The following is a 15,748-nucleotide window of genomic DNA, read 5'->3' on the forward strand; positions in this document are numbered from 1 at the left end:
TTGTGCACCTTGTGCACACCAAGCCCATGCTGAGCCGTGCTGCCTTCCTCCGTTCCCTACCCCTCACCCTATCTTCCCTTCCCCTAACTCCCCCGCCCCTCCCCCCAGCCCTGAGTTAAACTCCTCCAAAAAAAATTTGGCACAAGTCGGCAGTCGGCCGGCACACGATCCCCCGGCACAGTGGCAAATGGCCACTGTGCCAGGAGCCTCTGACCCCGCTCCCTCCCCGCCCCTTTTTGAAAGGCCCAGGACTTAGACGCATCCCGGGGCTTTACGCACGTCGCCGGGCCTTTTAAAAATAGGCCCGGCACGTAACATTTTGAAAATCCAGCCCTTAGTGCCTCGATCAGAGTATCTTTGTCATTGAATCTTCATTTTTCAATAGGGATGCAATAGGTATTTAAGGTGCAAAAATACCCCGTAGTTGTCAGTGCCCAGATATTTCATATATACAGAACACACAATAAATACTGGCACAGCATTTATCCTGTACTGACTAAGGTGCCAAGAAAAAAATACTGTGCAAACATCATAGACCATCATAGACCATATGTGCTGCTCAATGACATTGCTACACACAGAAAAGCAAAGGTGGCTACAGTTTTTCAGCTGTAATAGAGTGGAGGGCAAACAGAGATGACTAAACATGAGCTAAAAGAGAGGTTGCATGTCTTCATTGTCTTTGATCCCAGCCTTGTTTATTCTTTCAACAATAATGTATGCAATGTAGTGTAATCAAAACATTTCCTGCTTGGTGATCTGGATTTCTGCTAAATGAGTTGAAGGTGACTCAGAGGAGACAGACATACCAAAGCTACATTCGGCTGCTGTAATGTTCTGATTTTAGTCAGCAATCCACGGATTCCCGCAGGAAACCTCAGCACTTTCTGGGAGCTGCGGACAGGTTCGTACAGCAATCTGGTTACCTTTAGCATTTGTTTGTTATACCCGTAGGTATGTTTAACACACGCTTGCTTTTATCCAGTAATTTGCACTAACATTTAAAGTCCTTGAAAAATTCTGTAAATTATTGATAACTGATTTGCAACTTCAAAATCCTGAATTTTCCTTTTGAAAATATCATTTGGAAGTCCATGTGGTTTTCTAACAATATCCTGATTTTGAAACAGTAATTACAATGAAAGTCTTATTCAGAAGAATTTGTGGCTTTCCTAAACTTTTGATTATATTGTTGAAACATTCTTAATATTAGCATTCAAGAGCCTCAAGAATGTTTAAGGTTAAGTAATTTGAATTTAACTTTTCTGTTCAGCTTTAACTTATGCTTCATGCGGGACTTTTCATGCTGTTCTAGTTGTTTTCCAATGTAACCATGCATATAATTAGAATGGTTTATCATACTGGGGACAATTATCAAATAGCCTGTGGTATTGCAAGCGATGTGAGCACTTTTGTATGCATGTACCCTCTTGTAGCTAATAGCGGATGTGCATGGGAAAAGTTTTTCGTTCTTTTTTTTTTTAAATGTTTTCTTTTGATTTGGCATTTTTTTTTAAATTCTGTTTTAACACCAAATTAAAAATATATATATATATATTCTTCAGGATCTCCAGAGTAACATTTTTTACCCACTCCTGGGCTTTTTCCTATTCCCCCCACCCTCTCATGATGTCTCTTACACCTACCATGGGGTTCTGCAATGTCAGAACAGGGTAGTAGCATTGCTGGGTCCTATTTTCAAAATGGCGCTGGCTGGTCCTGAGGCTGTGACAGACTGTGGACCTTTACTAGTTGCCCAGAAAACTGCCCATATGATGTGCAAAAGACAGGAGGAGAAACTCAGCAGACCGGCCAAGAGACTCTGCTGCTCCGTGAGAGAAATCTGGAGAAAAAGGGGAATAATGGGGCGGGAAGCTCCTTGTTGGCCCAGGGAGAGAGCGAGAAGATGATGCGGGCAGGTGGCAACCAGGCTAAATAGGTTTGCAGGTTGCCAGTCCAACCCTGCATGCCCCTCTCCTCCCAGTTGAGAGGGCTGGCAGAGGAGTCCATTAGATGTCCAGCCACCCCATGTCATCTGCCTGACCCTACCTATCACATTGGAGGATGAGGGGTAAGGAACCTGATGGTGACTATGTTCTGGGGTGGGCCCTGGGCCAGGTCCTGCAGTTGTGTTCTAGCTATGTATTGAGGCCCAACAACTTAACCATTATGGAATACTGCATTTATCCTATAATGCCCTCTTTTTTTTTTTTTCTTCCATATGTTGCAAGCCACATGTTTGCTTCCACCGAATTAAAATGTTAAAATGACTCAGTCTTTTTTGGGGTCCTATCTGGATAACAAGCCATATATAAATCCAGTCATTATTTATTGCAATGCCATGATAGAAAATCAACCCGTGTATACTTTGTCCTTGTGCAGAAGTTTCAAAGGGAGTGTACGTGCCTGCACGTAAAATGTATGCATGGACCTGGGCCCAATTCAGATGGTTTGAAAATTGGCCCCTTAAAATTTCCAAATTAATACTTGCAATTTGTCATGCAGGTGCAGACTGGACTCCAGGTGCACCTCCGCAGGAGTAGGGCAGGACCACAGAGCAAGGCTTGGGTTTATTTTCTGCCTAGCCAGGTCCTGCCCCTGCAGGTTGAGCCCTTGGGTTCTGGGAGTCGGTAAGGCTTAGCTTCTTCTACAGAACATCATGGTAGGACAGGCTGGATGAGGCAGGACAGGATGGATGAAACTGGAGGGGCTGGACCAGGCAGGCAGGCACCATCAGGAACTGAGATCAGGTACAGGTTGGACATTGGGGCAAAGACAGGCTTGAAGCTGAGGATTGGATACTGGAGCAGGATGGACAGACACTAGGCTGGAAATGAGGACTAGATACTGGTCACAGGCTAGGACAGGATGCAGGCTCAGGCTGTGGAGTGGATACAGGCTCAAGCAGGGGATTGGATATAGTGTACAAGCTGAACCAGAGGTAAGGGCAAAGACTGGCAAACCAACAAGAAATTGGACAGGGTGGTGCAAGACAGGAGAATGACTTGACTAGCCAGAACAGGCAACAATGAACAGGGAAGCAGAAAAGGGCACAAGGCTGGATATGAGAACCTAGCAGGCCTGGAGGCCATAAGGTAAGGCCCAGAGGCCCAGGGGGCCAGAGAGCAAAGCAAGGAAGCCTGGGAGACCAGAGAGCAAAGCAAGGAGGCCTGGGTAGGCCACAAGGCAAGGCAGGAGGCCTGGGTAGGCTGCTAGTAAAGACAAGAATGAGAGAACAAGGTGACCAGGTCAGTATACCAAGGTGACTCGATGAAGCGACAACTAGGTAATGACAAGACTGAGGGTTGGGTGAGGTGAAACCAGTGAGGAGGTCCTTGGCAAGGCTATAGGAAAGGTTCACTGGTAGAGAGAAGACTGTGCCACAGGCTGAACCTTGGTACAGAGAGCCGGTGTAATAAGTGAAACCGTGACACCACTCTACAGAATATTTTCTATTTCTACTCTATTGGCATGCCCCCGAACCCTTACAATGTCCAGATGAGAAGCTGTTCTGACTGCAAGTGGAAGCCAGTCCAAGTTTTCTGAGTCCTGATGAGTTGCAGATTCTGAATTGCAGATTGTTTCCCAGACTGTGTCAGCAACAATTTTTGTGATGGCAATTTCCAAAATTTTAGGGCCTCATTTACTATGCATTCTTCCTATAAACACAGAATGGGAGAAAAGCTTAATAAATTGCCATGCTGGGTCAGACCAAGGGTCCATCAAGCCCAGCATCCTGTTTCCAACAGAGGCCAAACCAGGCCACAAGAACCTGGCAATTACCCAAACACTAAGAAGATCCCATACTACTGATGCAATTAATAGCAGTGGCTATTCCCTAAATAAACCTAATTAATAGCAGTTAATGGACTTCTCCTCCAAGAACTTATCCAAACCTTTTTTGAACCCAGCTACACTAACTGCACTAACCACATCCTCTGGCAACAAATTTCAGAGCTTTATTGTGTGTTGAGTGAAAAATAATTTTCTCCGATTAGTCTTAAATGTGCTACTTGCTAACTTCATGGAGTGCCCCCTAGTCCTTCTGTTATCCGAAAGTGTAAATAACCGATTCACATCTACTCATTCAAGACCTCATCATCTTAAAGACCTCTATCATATCCCCCCTCAGCCGTCTCTTCTCCAAGCTGACAGCCCTAACCTCTTCAGCCTTTCCTCATAGGGGAGCTGTTCCATCCCCTTTATCATTTTGGTTGCGCTTCTCTGTACCTTCTCCATCGCAACTACATCTTTTTTGAGATGCGGTGACCAGAATTGTACACAGTATTCAAGGTGCGGTCTCACCATGGAGTGATATAGAGGCATTATGACATTTTCCATTTTATTAACCGTTCCCTTCCTAATAATTCCTAACATTCTGTTTGCTTTTTTGACTGCTACAGCACACTGAGCCGACGATTTTAAAGTATTATCCACTATGATGCCTAGATCTTTTTCCTGGGTGGTAGCTCCTAGGTTTGGAAGGATGAGGAACTAAATCCAAATAAATCTCATATATATTCATTGATTCTCTGTACCTTCTCCATCGCAACTATATCATAAAATATATATATATATATATAAATAAATAAATGATTCTCTTCTGGACTATAATTGTTTAATATGTTGTTTAATATGCATCCTGTTATTCCTTTTTCACAATTGTTAAAAGAAGTACTATTTGAATCTTGTAAACCGTTATGATGGCTTCTCCGAATGACAGTATATAAAACTCAACAAATAAATAAATAAATTGATCCTAGATCCTACTATGCATACCTCCATCACCTAGAGACTAATGGGCTAATTATAAAAGCCCTACGTGTGCCTATACTGGGAGATACGCTCATGGCTGGGCCATGCACATGCTGTGGGCCTTTTCAAAGGTCTGCAGCCACACACGTATCTCCTGGTACATGCGGAAGAACAAGAGGAGACAAAAGGGGCGAGCCCTTGGGGGGAGAGAGAGAGATAAATCTTTTGGGAATCTTTCGGGAACAGATTTTAGTAGCCTTCTAAGGTGTAGAGTTCCCAGATAGCTTCATATCCTTGATAGACCTGGTTGGCAATTTTCAGAAAACGTTACGCCCACAAATTTTATTTTGCAAGTTTGCTTACACTAATACGCAGGCATAAAGGTATTCACGGACTTTATTCCTCCTTTTTCTGTGGGCGGCAGCAAAGGGGGAAGTAAAGGTACATGCATCGATTTGAAAATATCCTCCACGAATGTACTTTACCCCAATGACTTTTTAAATGTGGCTATAAGTGCGCACATTGTGAAGTCCACATGCCTTTTAACTACTTTCAGGAGGGCAATTTTCACACAGGACTATTTTGCTAGGGTGAGTAAGGGCTTAACCAGGTAACTACCTTTGAAATTCATTCTCCTCCTGCCCTCCTGCCTCGAAAATTAGTTCTTAGAACCAAGGGGTTCATAAGTAAAAACTACTCGTGCCCATTTCTAACTGTGACCCATGGAGATGTCAGAAAATGATGTGACCCATGTAGATGTCAGGAAATGATCCATGGAGATGTCAGAAAATGATGGGGAAGGCAATAAATATATGATTCCATTTTTTCTTCCATGCTTTAATAATGATGCAGTTCACTCACAGGAAACGGAATTGCTAAGATAAAATTGCCCTAACAATAAAGAATTTCCGATGTCTTGATTCTATCTTCCTCTTTTCATCTTGCTCCCAGCATTCCTTTCTTTATTTATTTTTCCCCATTCCCTCTTCCTTCTCTACCCTCAACTAGATGATGCTTGTAGGCAATGAAAACATCTCTGCTGGCCAATAACCGTAAGGGAGGCTTCCTCAGAGGTCGAGTGTCCCCTAGAGCAAACCCACACATGGGAACCCACCCAGCCAGTTTGAATTTTCAGGATATCCAGAATTATTGATTGATTGTTTAACTGATGGACACTTAAGGGCGGATTTTAAAAGCACTGCTCACGTAAATCCGCCCGGATTTACGCGAGCAGGGCCTTGCGCGCCGGCGTGCCTATTTTCCATAGGCCGCCGGCGCGAGCAGAGCCCCGGGACGCATGTAGGTCCCAGGGTTTTTGGAAGGGGGCGTGTTGGGGGCGGGGTCGGACGACGCTGCATTTTGGGGGCGGGACGCGGTGTTTCGGGGGCGGGCCCGGGGGCGTGGTTTCGGCCCGGGGCGTTCCAGGGGCGTGGCCGCACCCTCCAGAACCGACCCCGGGTCGGGTCTCGGCGCACCAGCAGCCCGCTGGCGTGCGTGAATTTTCATCTCCCTCCGGGAGGCGTAAATCCAAGGATAAAGGTGGGGGGGGGGGTTTAGATAGGTGGGTTAGGTAGAGGAAGGGAGGGGAAGGTGAGGGGAGGGCGAAAGAGAGTTCCCTCCTAGGCCGCTCCGATTTTGGAGCGGCCTCGGAGGGAATGGAGGCAGGCTGCGCGGCTCGGCGCACGCCGGCTGCCCAAAATCGGCAGCCTTGCGCGCGCCGATCCAGGATTTTAGAGGATACGCGCGGCTACGTGGGTATCTTATAAAATCCAGCATACTTTTGTTTGCGCCTGCTGCACAAACAAAAGTACGCAATCGCGTAGTTTTTAAAAATCTACCCCTTAATATTCCGCCTTTTGCCAAAAATTGCCCCAAAGCAGATTACAATCCAATTTAAAACAGATTTACATTTCTAGTACTGTAACAGTTATGAGGTCACTTGCACCTCTTCATCAGGTTCAGGTTCTGGCTTACTTATGGGCCTATACAGTAAAAGTCACAGGAGAGCGGGCGAACGCCTGCTCTCCCGACGCGCGCACAGGCCACTCTCCTGTGCGCGCGATTCTGTATTCAAATGAGGGTCCGCGGCAAAAGGAGGCACTAGGGACACTAGCGCGTCCCTAGCGCCTCTTTTTGGACAGGCGTCAGTTCTCAAACCCGCTGACAGCGGGTTTGAGAACTGACGCCGGCAAAATTGAGCATTCGGTTTTCAACCCGCAAGCCGCGGGCCGATTTCAAATTTTTTTTAAAACTTTTTTAAACTTTTGGGACCTCTGACTTAATTTCGCTACGATATTAAGTCGGAGGGTGCACAGAAAAGCAGTAAAAACTGCTTTTCTGTGCACATTCCCGGTGCCCGGAGAAATTAACGCCTACCTTTGAGTAGGTGCTAATTTCTGAAAGTAAAATGTGCGGCTTGGCTGCACATTTTGCTTTCTGAATTGCGCGGGAATACCTCATAGGGTCATCAACATGCATTTGCATGTTGCGGGCACTATTAGGTTCAGGGGGGGTTGGACATGCATTTTCTATGTGCTATTACCCCTTACTGAATAACAGGTAAAGCTAGCGCGTCGAAAACAGGCTTCCAATCGCGGGTTATCAGTGCGCTCCGCCTGAGCGCACTGTACTATATCGGCCTGTTAAAGGTTAATTTTAAAAGACGCGCCAATTTTATAACATTCACGCGTTGATGTATGCATGTTATAAAATTGGCTACCTGTGCAGACATGCACGCCCGATTTTATATCAGCGCGTGCAGACTCGTGTGCACAAGGGGGGGATTTTTCTTAGAAGGGCACGGCGATGTGATAGGGCATTTCCCCAGTTCCCTCCCAGTCTGCTCCAATAAAGGAGGGGACTGGTAGAGAACTTCCTTAACCCCCTACCTACCCTGTCTCCCTTTTCCCCCTCTCTGCCCCAACCTCTAAAATTCCTGTAACTACTTTTATTTTTAAAAACTTACCTGCTCTCCCGAGCAGTAGTAAGGTGCATGGGCCGGCCAGCTGCCGGCTCGTGTTTCAGCGGGACAGCACCTAATATTGCTCCCCCAGCTCGCCCTTTTTGTCTCCTCCGGTTCTTCCGCGTGTACCAGGAGATACGCCTGTGGCTGCAGACCTTTGAAAAGGCTCACAGCGTGTGCATGGCCCAGCCATGAGCGTATCTCCCAGTATAGGCACACGTAGGGCTTTTATAATTAGCCCGCTACTCTCTAGGTGATGGTATGCATATAGTAGGATCTAGGTTCAATGAATATATATGAGATTTATTTGGATTTAGTTCCTCATCCTTCCAAACCTGTGATCAAGATGAGTTACAATTCAGATTCAGTATGTAGGTCCCTGCCCCAGAGAAGCACTACAATCTAAATTGGTACCTGGTACAGTGGAGGGCAAAGAGACTTGCTGAATATCATAAGGAGCATCAGTGAGAGAAACAGGATTTTGAACCCTGGCTTCCTTGATTATCAACTTACTGCTGCAACCACTAGGCCACTTGTAGTCAAACCCATCTCATATATATTTAATTGAGGATATTCTGAAAATGAGACTGGCCCAGTGGATCCCAAGGAGAATCAGGCTGAGAGCCTCTTCCCTAAGGTATACAGCAGGAAGGTGCATTCATTTGAAACAAAAGTGTACAACATGATGAATGCTCCCATTTTTGTTTTATTTCAAACTAAAAAATTATTTAAAAAAAACAAAAAAGTATTCATTTTTCTTTTAGCTTTTTGCTAATAGTGCACCTTTTTTGCAAATAGAGCGCACAGTTTGCTAACAGAGTGCAGTTTCCCCAAAAAGAAACACTAAAAAACCACCAAAACAAAAACAACAAAGAAAAAAAATCAAAGCAAACAAACAAATGAGTATGCATATTCCTAGTATGCAGCCCTCAGCTCTCCCCAGAGTACAATCACATCAATATGCCCAAATCCCCCTGCTCTGGTAGTCAGGAGAGTCATTCAGAATGTCTGCGTCATTGGACAGCGCTGACACCAATTCATGGAATCAGACTACCAATGTTTTATTTTATATAGATTTTTAGAGCTTTCAACGGAAGCTTGTTTAACCATTTCAGCTCTCTAAAGAGTCTGTTTCTCCCTGGATTTTTTAAAAATTTATAATGGGGGGAGGGGGGGGGAGGGGCTTCACCCAGATATGATTATAGAAAAATGCAGCATCTTCTAGTACAAATAATAGGAGACTAATATTTTACTTAGTAGTCAATTCTTTACTCCCAGAAAAAAATAACAAACGCAAGTACAAAACTTGAAGAAATGTAGCATTGCTGCTTAAGCTTTGATCCATGATGCAGATGGAGAATTTCTAGCGATCAAAAGGCTCACTGCAGCAAGCTTTCTTCTTCCCTGCTCCATGAAATTAAATGAAGATAGAGAGCTGTTTTTATTAATATCAATGAATTGTTTACGCTGTTCACACAGGGCATTCAGAGATGCAGAGATCGGTCCGGTCCTGTGCTTTTGGTACATGTGTTCTGAGCTACTGCTCCTGCTGTTTTGCAGCCCCATTTTCTACTTCAGGCACAACATAAACTATTTTAATTAATATTGTGTCACCAAAAGGGATTGAAGTGGCCAATTGAATTCTGCCAAGATAGAGTCTTTTGATGAAAACATATCTTTATTGATTGTAGAAGAAGAAAATCATTCTTAAAATGAAATCCAGAGAAAAATCATATCCCTCAGAGAAAATTTCTGAGTGGCAGGCTGAGATTAACATCATAAAATTGAATTTGTGCTGCAAACCTTTGATGTAATCAGCAGCTGGGAGATGGTATTGCCCTTGCTCTGCTCTCTTTGATTGTGGTGAATTATTTGTGTGGAATGAAATAAATGTTCCTTGTGTCATTCCTTCAAGACATACAAACAAGGTGCTGCTGGATATCTCTTTCCAGTTAAACCAGAATGGCTGGGTGTACATAGGAATGTGGGTATTTACCCCCCAACAAGTGGTGATTTTCAGCCAAGTCATGCCAATTTGCCGATCGGGAACTGTTTGTCATTGGCCTGGAACATTTTTTGAATGCCCTTGCTTTTCTCATTGTAGATGGAGTAAAAAAAGATGGAGGCTGGTGCTGGCCCTGACCATATTTTTATTATTATTTTACTTTATTTTTAGAAAATTACCACTGACCTCTACTGATTAGTTCTGGCATATCTCCACATGGAGATGAATGTGTTCTCTTGTCTCATGTGAGAAGCTTTGCTTTCGGCTGTATAAATCTTAAATATGGAGATAGGGAAAGAGAAAACTGCTGCTCCAAGGCTCATTTTTGAACTTAGTTATATGGTGTGGCAGTGTTAGAATAGATAGGTCAGTGTTAGGTAGGTAATTAAGAAAACGATATCTCATGTGATTTTGCACAGGGCGCACCTTGTGATGGGCAGGTGATCTATTCATGATGTCACGTTTATCTTCCATTGCTCATGTGAGAGAGTCAAACCTATTTAAACATTTCAAAATAATCCAAGTTTGGTAGCAAAAGATTGACTCCAGCTCATGCATGTGATTTGTTGGACTTGTCGCCTTCAGCTGAGGTGTCGTGTTTGATTTTTCCATTAGGGCTCCAGTGTGTTCTTGGGATTCTGGATGGGGGAGGGGGTGGTTAAAAAGAATTTTAGCTAGAAAAATATTGATAAGCTACAACATACATGAATTTTATTAGAGAAGTTAGCTCTTTCCAGTGACGTAGATGGTTTAGTTTAAGTATATAATAAATGTGAATAGGATCTCCATTTATAAATGTTGTCATTTCAATATGATTCTATTAAAAACAAAAATAACTTTTAAGTCTAATTGAGTAAATTTTGATATGGTTTACTATTATGTATCATTTCTTCTAGCAAGATCAGTTCTTTAAGATATTTTTTTTAATATTTTGGAACTATATATTTTAGAAAAATATCTGGAAAATATGATAAGAAATAACAGTAAATAGAGGAGTTTCATATAATTCTCTTCAAAATGATGACATGGAAAGCATTAAATTAGCATCTCAAAATTGACTATCCTCATACACTGAGGAAATGTTTTTCATGAAGAGGATCATATCCTGTCTTTGCTAAGTGGAAAAACCTAGAGAACTAATTGGATTATAGATTTATCAAGCTCAAAGGTATATGAAAGGCTTCTAAGCTGGAGATTTACCATTAATCAATCATTATTAAGATCTTGATTAGCCAATGAGAAGCAATGGGAGAGTTATTTTTTTCTTTCTTTTTAATTCTGGCACTAGGAGCAAGCAGAACTGTGGCTGACAGCTTTGTTTCTTTGTTTGTTTTTTTAACCTATAAAAGTCAATGGTAAATAAGAGAAATACAGGGCTGTACTACCAAAGTTTCTGGGTGTGATGTAAAACAGTAAGGGGTATCCAAGCAAAGCACTACTAAAATCTAGTTAGAGAATTCAAAACAGAGGCTGAATTGCAAGGGACGTGGGGTAGAGAAGAAGTATTATGGACGCTCCTAAAAAAAAGGAAGAAATTGCCTCCATTTTTACTGGTGTCATCTACAGGCCTCTGACTCAAAAAGAAGAACTAGACAGAAAGCTGATCAAAGCCATCCAAAAGGTGGGAAAGAAGGGAGAAGTGCTGCTCGTTGGAGATTTTAATCTTCTGGATGTGGATTGGAGCATCCCTTCTGCTGAATCAAAAAGTAGAGAGATAGTGGTTGCCCTTCGAGGAGCTCTACTCAAACAAATGGTAATGGAACCCATGAGAGAAGGTGTAATACTCAATCTGGTGCTCACTCATGGGGATAATGTCTCTGATGTTTGGGTAAGGGTTCACCTGAGCACCAGTGATCATCAGACGGTATGGTTCAATATTTTCAATAGGATACAGAGAATTTTCACAAAGACCTGACATGAATTTCACAAATATGGACTTTGTCAAAATGGGGTCATACCTGGAGGAAAAACTGGAAGACTGGGAGAAAATGTGTGAGGTGGAACAACAAATCTATATGTTTAGAAAAGTAAACAAGAGTAAGAGGAAAAATAAACCTAACTGGTTCTCAAAGGAGGTGGCTTAAAAATCAAAGGCAAAAAGAACAGTGTTCAAGAAGTACAAATGATCCACAAAAAGGAACACAGGGAAGAATATCTGTTAAAACTGAGAGAGACAAAGAAAGAAATCAGGAAAGCAAAAGATCAAGCGGAAGAAAGGATTGCTAAAGAGATAAAGCAGGCTGTTAGCCTCACCTACAAAGGAATACCAAGCTGGAATCCCTGAAATTTACCACAGGATGGGGTAGGCGAAACTCCGTTTACAGAATAGAATGTATGGGAAGAGATAGGTAAACTAAAAGTGGACAAGGCCATGGGGCCGAATGAGGCAAATCCTAGGACACTGAGGGAACTCAGAGATGTGCTGGTGGGTTCGCTGAAGGGCCTCTTCAATAGATCCCTGGAAATGGAAGTGGGGCCATGGGATTGGAGAAGAGCGGTTGTGGTCCCATTTCACAAGAATGGTAGCAGAGAGGAGGCCGGAAGATACAGGCCACTTAGCCTTACCTCGGTGGTGGGAGGGAAAATTAATGGAGACTCTGCTAAAGGACAGGATAAAAAAGAATTTCAGACCTTATAAGTGATGAAAAGGAATTGATTTGAACAATGCAGCTAGCAGAGACTGCAGTGTACAAATCAATTCCTGATGTTAGAATTTTCATCACTTATAAGGTCTAAAATTCTTTAATGATGTCAATTTTACAATGAATATCTCTGAATGTGTCTGTAACACCCACCCTAACCCCAGCCTACTTCCTGAAAACTCACCCCGAATCAAAGTTCCCCCTTACAATGGTTCATATATTGAGTGTCAGGCTGAGCCTTATAAAAAGTCTCTCATGTCCACCCATAACATATGCATGCTGGCTAAGGAAAATTAGAGGTTATGTCCTGGCCCCCCCCCCCCCACCTCTGGAATGCCCTGTTCCTTTTCCACCTACTTTTTCTTCCTGGCTATTTAAAATTCATGTAGTTCCCTTGTGGCACACTTAAATGTGTATGTGGCCATTTTTGTGCGCCATTTTTTAAGATGGCGCCGGCCATCCATTGCTCCTACCATGTGACAGGGACCGACCAATGGCACCGGTAGCCCCTGTCACATGGTAAGGGCAAAGAGCCACTGGCACCATTTTGATTAATGGCAGCTGACGGCCCGAGAGGGGGAGATCACTCCTGGGACTCCCGCTGGACTACCAGGGATGTTCGGCAAGTTTTGGGGGGGGGGGGGGGGTCGGGCAAGTCTTGGGGGGTCAGGAGGGTGGGGGGGTTGCAATTAATTAAATTTTGAAGGGTTGGGGTGAGTTTGTTTTTTTTTGTAATGTGCCCTTTCTCCCCCCCAAAAAAACAATAAGAAAACTACACGGAATTTCTTGGGTTTTCCTATCGTTTCCTCAGCCCCCCGAAATGCAACGAAATAGGAAATATCATCTTTATTTCCTATTTCGTTGCAAATGAATACACATCCCTAATGATTACAGTATATGATGCATGCCTTATACATTAAGGGGCGGATTTTCAGCGCCCTGCTCGCCGGTAAGCCTATTTTACATAGGCCTACCGGCGCGCGCAGACCCCGGGACTCGCGTACGTCCCGGGGTTTTCGGAGGGGGGCGTGTCGGGGGCGTGTCGGGGGCGGGCCCGGTTGACGCGGCGTTTCGGGGGCGTGTCGGCCGCGTTTTGGGGGCGGGTACGGGGCGTGGCTACGGCCCGGGGGCGTGGCCGCGCCCTCCGTACCCGCCCCCAGGTCGCGGCCCGGCGCGCAGCAGGCCCGCTGGCGCGCGGGGATTTACGTCTCCCTCCGGGAGGCGTAAATCCCCCGACAAAGGTAAGGGGGGGGTGTAGACAGGGCCGGGTGGGTGGGTTAGGTAGGGGAAGGGAGGGTAAGGTGAGGGGAGGGCAAAGGAAAGTTCCCTCCGAGGCCGCTCCGATTTCGGAGCGGCCTTGGAGGGAACGGGGGGAGGCAGCGCGGCTCGGCGCGCGCAGGCTATACAAAATCGATAGCCTTGCGCGCGCCGATCCAGGATTTTAGTGGATACGCGCGGCTCCGCGCGTATCTACTAAAATCCAGCGTACTTTTGCTTGAGTCTGATGCGCAAGCAAAAGTAGGCTGTTCGCGCGCCTCTTAAAATCTACCCCCAATTGTGATTTGTTGTTTGCACCACTTTCCTTTCAAGCCTCAGAAGATTGATTTGTGTCCTTCCTTATTCTGGACATATGAGACACATATGTTCTATTCTGAGACTTATACTAGCTCCTCATTCCATGTTTCATGATATACTGAGGTTTGCTTTCCATCGAGAATGCAGTCTCAGAGATATTTTGGTATCCTCGGCTCTTCTGTCTCTATTGATTCATCTTGCTCAGCTTCTTTTTTGGGTCATAATTGTCAAGCTTGTTCTTGTTCCCTTTGGCAAAGTTTTATCATCCTAATAATCATTATCCTGATCGTCTTAACTATGAAACTGAATGATCTGCCCCTTTTTTAAAAACTTTCTTTAGATTGATTTGTTGCTCTATGCTGTGATCCAGTATTGTAACTATGTAGATATAGGTCCTTTTAAGTCTAGGTTGAAAATAGTTTTTGTATATTTGTGAATCTTCTGAAGGAAAATTTAAAAACAATTTTTCAGATTGTTTATAGCTTTTGTTCTGTATTTCATTTCTTTATATTTTTGGGATGTAGGTGGTTGTTTGGTTCCCTCTATGATCATGTGGTTTTTGGCAGTTTTTAAAATTTCCTGGAGTTAAAAGGACTTCACGTTTCTATCTTTGGCAGGGCCCCTGTGGTTATTTGTTTGGTTTACTGTATTTCAAACTATCTGCACATGGTTTGAGGTTCTGTTAAATTTGTTGCTTTGTTGGTCTTTTGGTACATGTAGTTTTATCAGTTCTGAAAACTGTTTGTATTTTAGGTTTATTTGTCCCTCCTGATATAGCATTTCTGGCAAAACATGGTCTGTTGGGGGGACTGCAAAGTGTTCTTGTGGATTACAAATTTGCTAAGTAGGATTAAAGAGAATTAAAAATGTTATTGGTTGGTCTTGGACTGGTTTTGTAATATTTTTTCTCACACCTTTTTGCCATATTTTTGGGTATTTCATAAACACATCTAGTCCCTACTTTCTCATGCTATCATGATGTTATGATGTTATGTCTGAATCTGCACGGTTCTTATACTCACGATGACGGAATGAACACATCTTTTCCTTCCTGGACATTATGGACATTACAACAATAATGTAATGTCCATATTGCTTATATTACTTCAGTTATATGTTCCAAGTTGTGTTCTAAGTTGATCTTAGTTGTTTCATAATTGATTGTACTTTATTTTAGATTATCCGTTTATTATATACGATATGTTCCTTGTAAACCGCCTCCCCGGCGATAGTTATCTCTGTTAAATGTGAACCGGAGTGATATGTATTGTATACAGGAACTTCCGGTATATAAAAACCAAAAATAAATAAATAAATAAATGATGTTCTGTAGTTGGATATTTCTGGGGAAAAGGGCTTTGGACAAGGTTACCCAATCCGTTATCATCCGTTATCAGTTTTTATAATTGCCTCCCTTCTAGGTGATGATGCTTTTAGTACCAGAAGGTGAAAGGAGACTGCTCCCAGCTTTCACAGATATATTGGCCGTTATTTTTAATTGTCATAAATGTGTAATTGTGTTTCCAGTGCTCTTATAAAATTCTTTAACAATGTAAGATTTTTTAATTCAGAGTGCAAGAAACATACATGTGTAGAGGAATTGCTGGATAATTTAGTATATTACTCAGATTGCAATGAAATATCTGTTCCATACAAATTACAGGGAAGTGCTCATTTAGGGGTAGATTTTAAAAACATACGCGCGTGCCTCTATGTGCGTGTGCTACCTGGTGCGCGCGCATGTTATAAAATCTGGGCCTGTGCGCGCCGGGGGGGGGGGGGTAGATTTGGCTAATTTATGCGCAGCGA

General features: G+C 43.4%; 1 protein-coding gene across 1 annotated transcript in view; it reads left to right on the forward strand.

The window, feature by feature from the left end:
* The first annotated feature begins 798 nt into the window (after positions 1-798).
* Positions 799-15,748, forward strand: part of WDR72 (WD repeat domain 72) — a 340,497-nt gene continuing 325,547 nt past the window's right edge. The window contains exon 1 of the mRNA XM_029574500.1: positions 799-904. The gene's annotated coding sequence lies outside the window, so the exon portion shown is untranslated. The remainder of the gene's footprint in view (positions 905-15,748) is intronic.

Source organism: Rhinatrema bivittatum, chromosome 13 (assembly GCF_901001135.1).
Source record: "Rhinatrema bivittatum chromosome 13, aRhiBiv1.1, whole genome shotgun sequence".
NCBI classification, from domain to species: Eukaryota; Metazoa; Chordata; class Amphibia; order Gymnophiona; family Rhinatrematidae; genus Rhinatrema; species Rhinatrema bivittatum.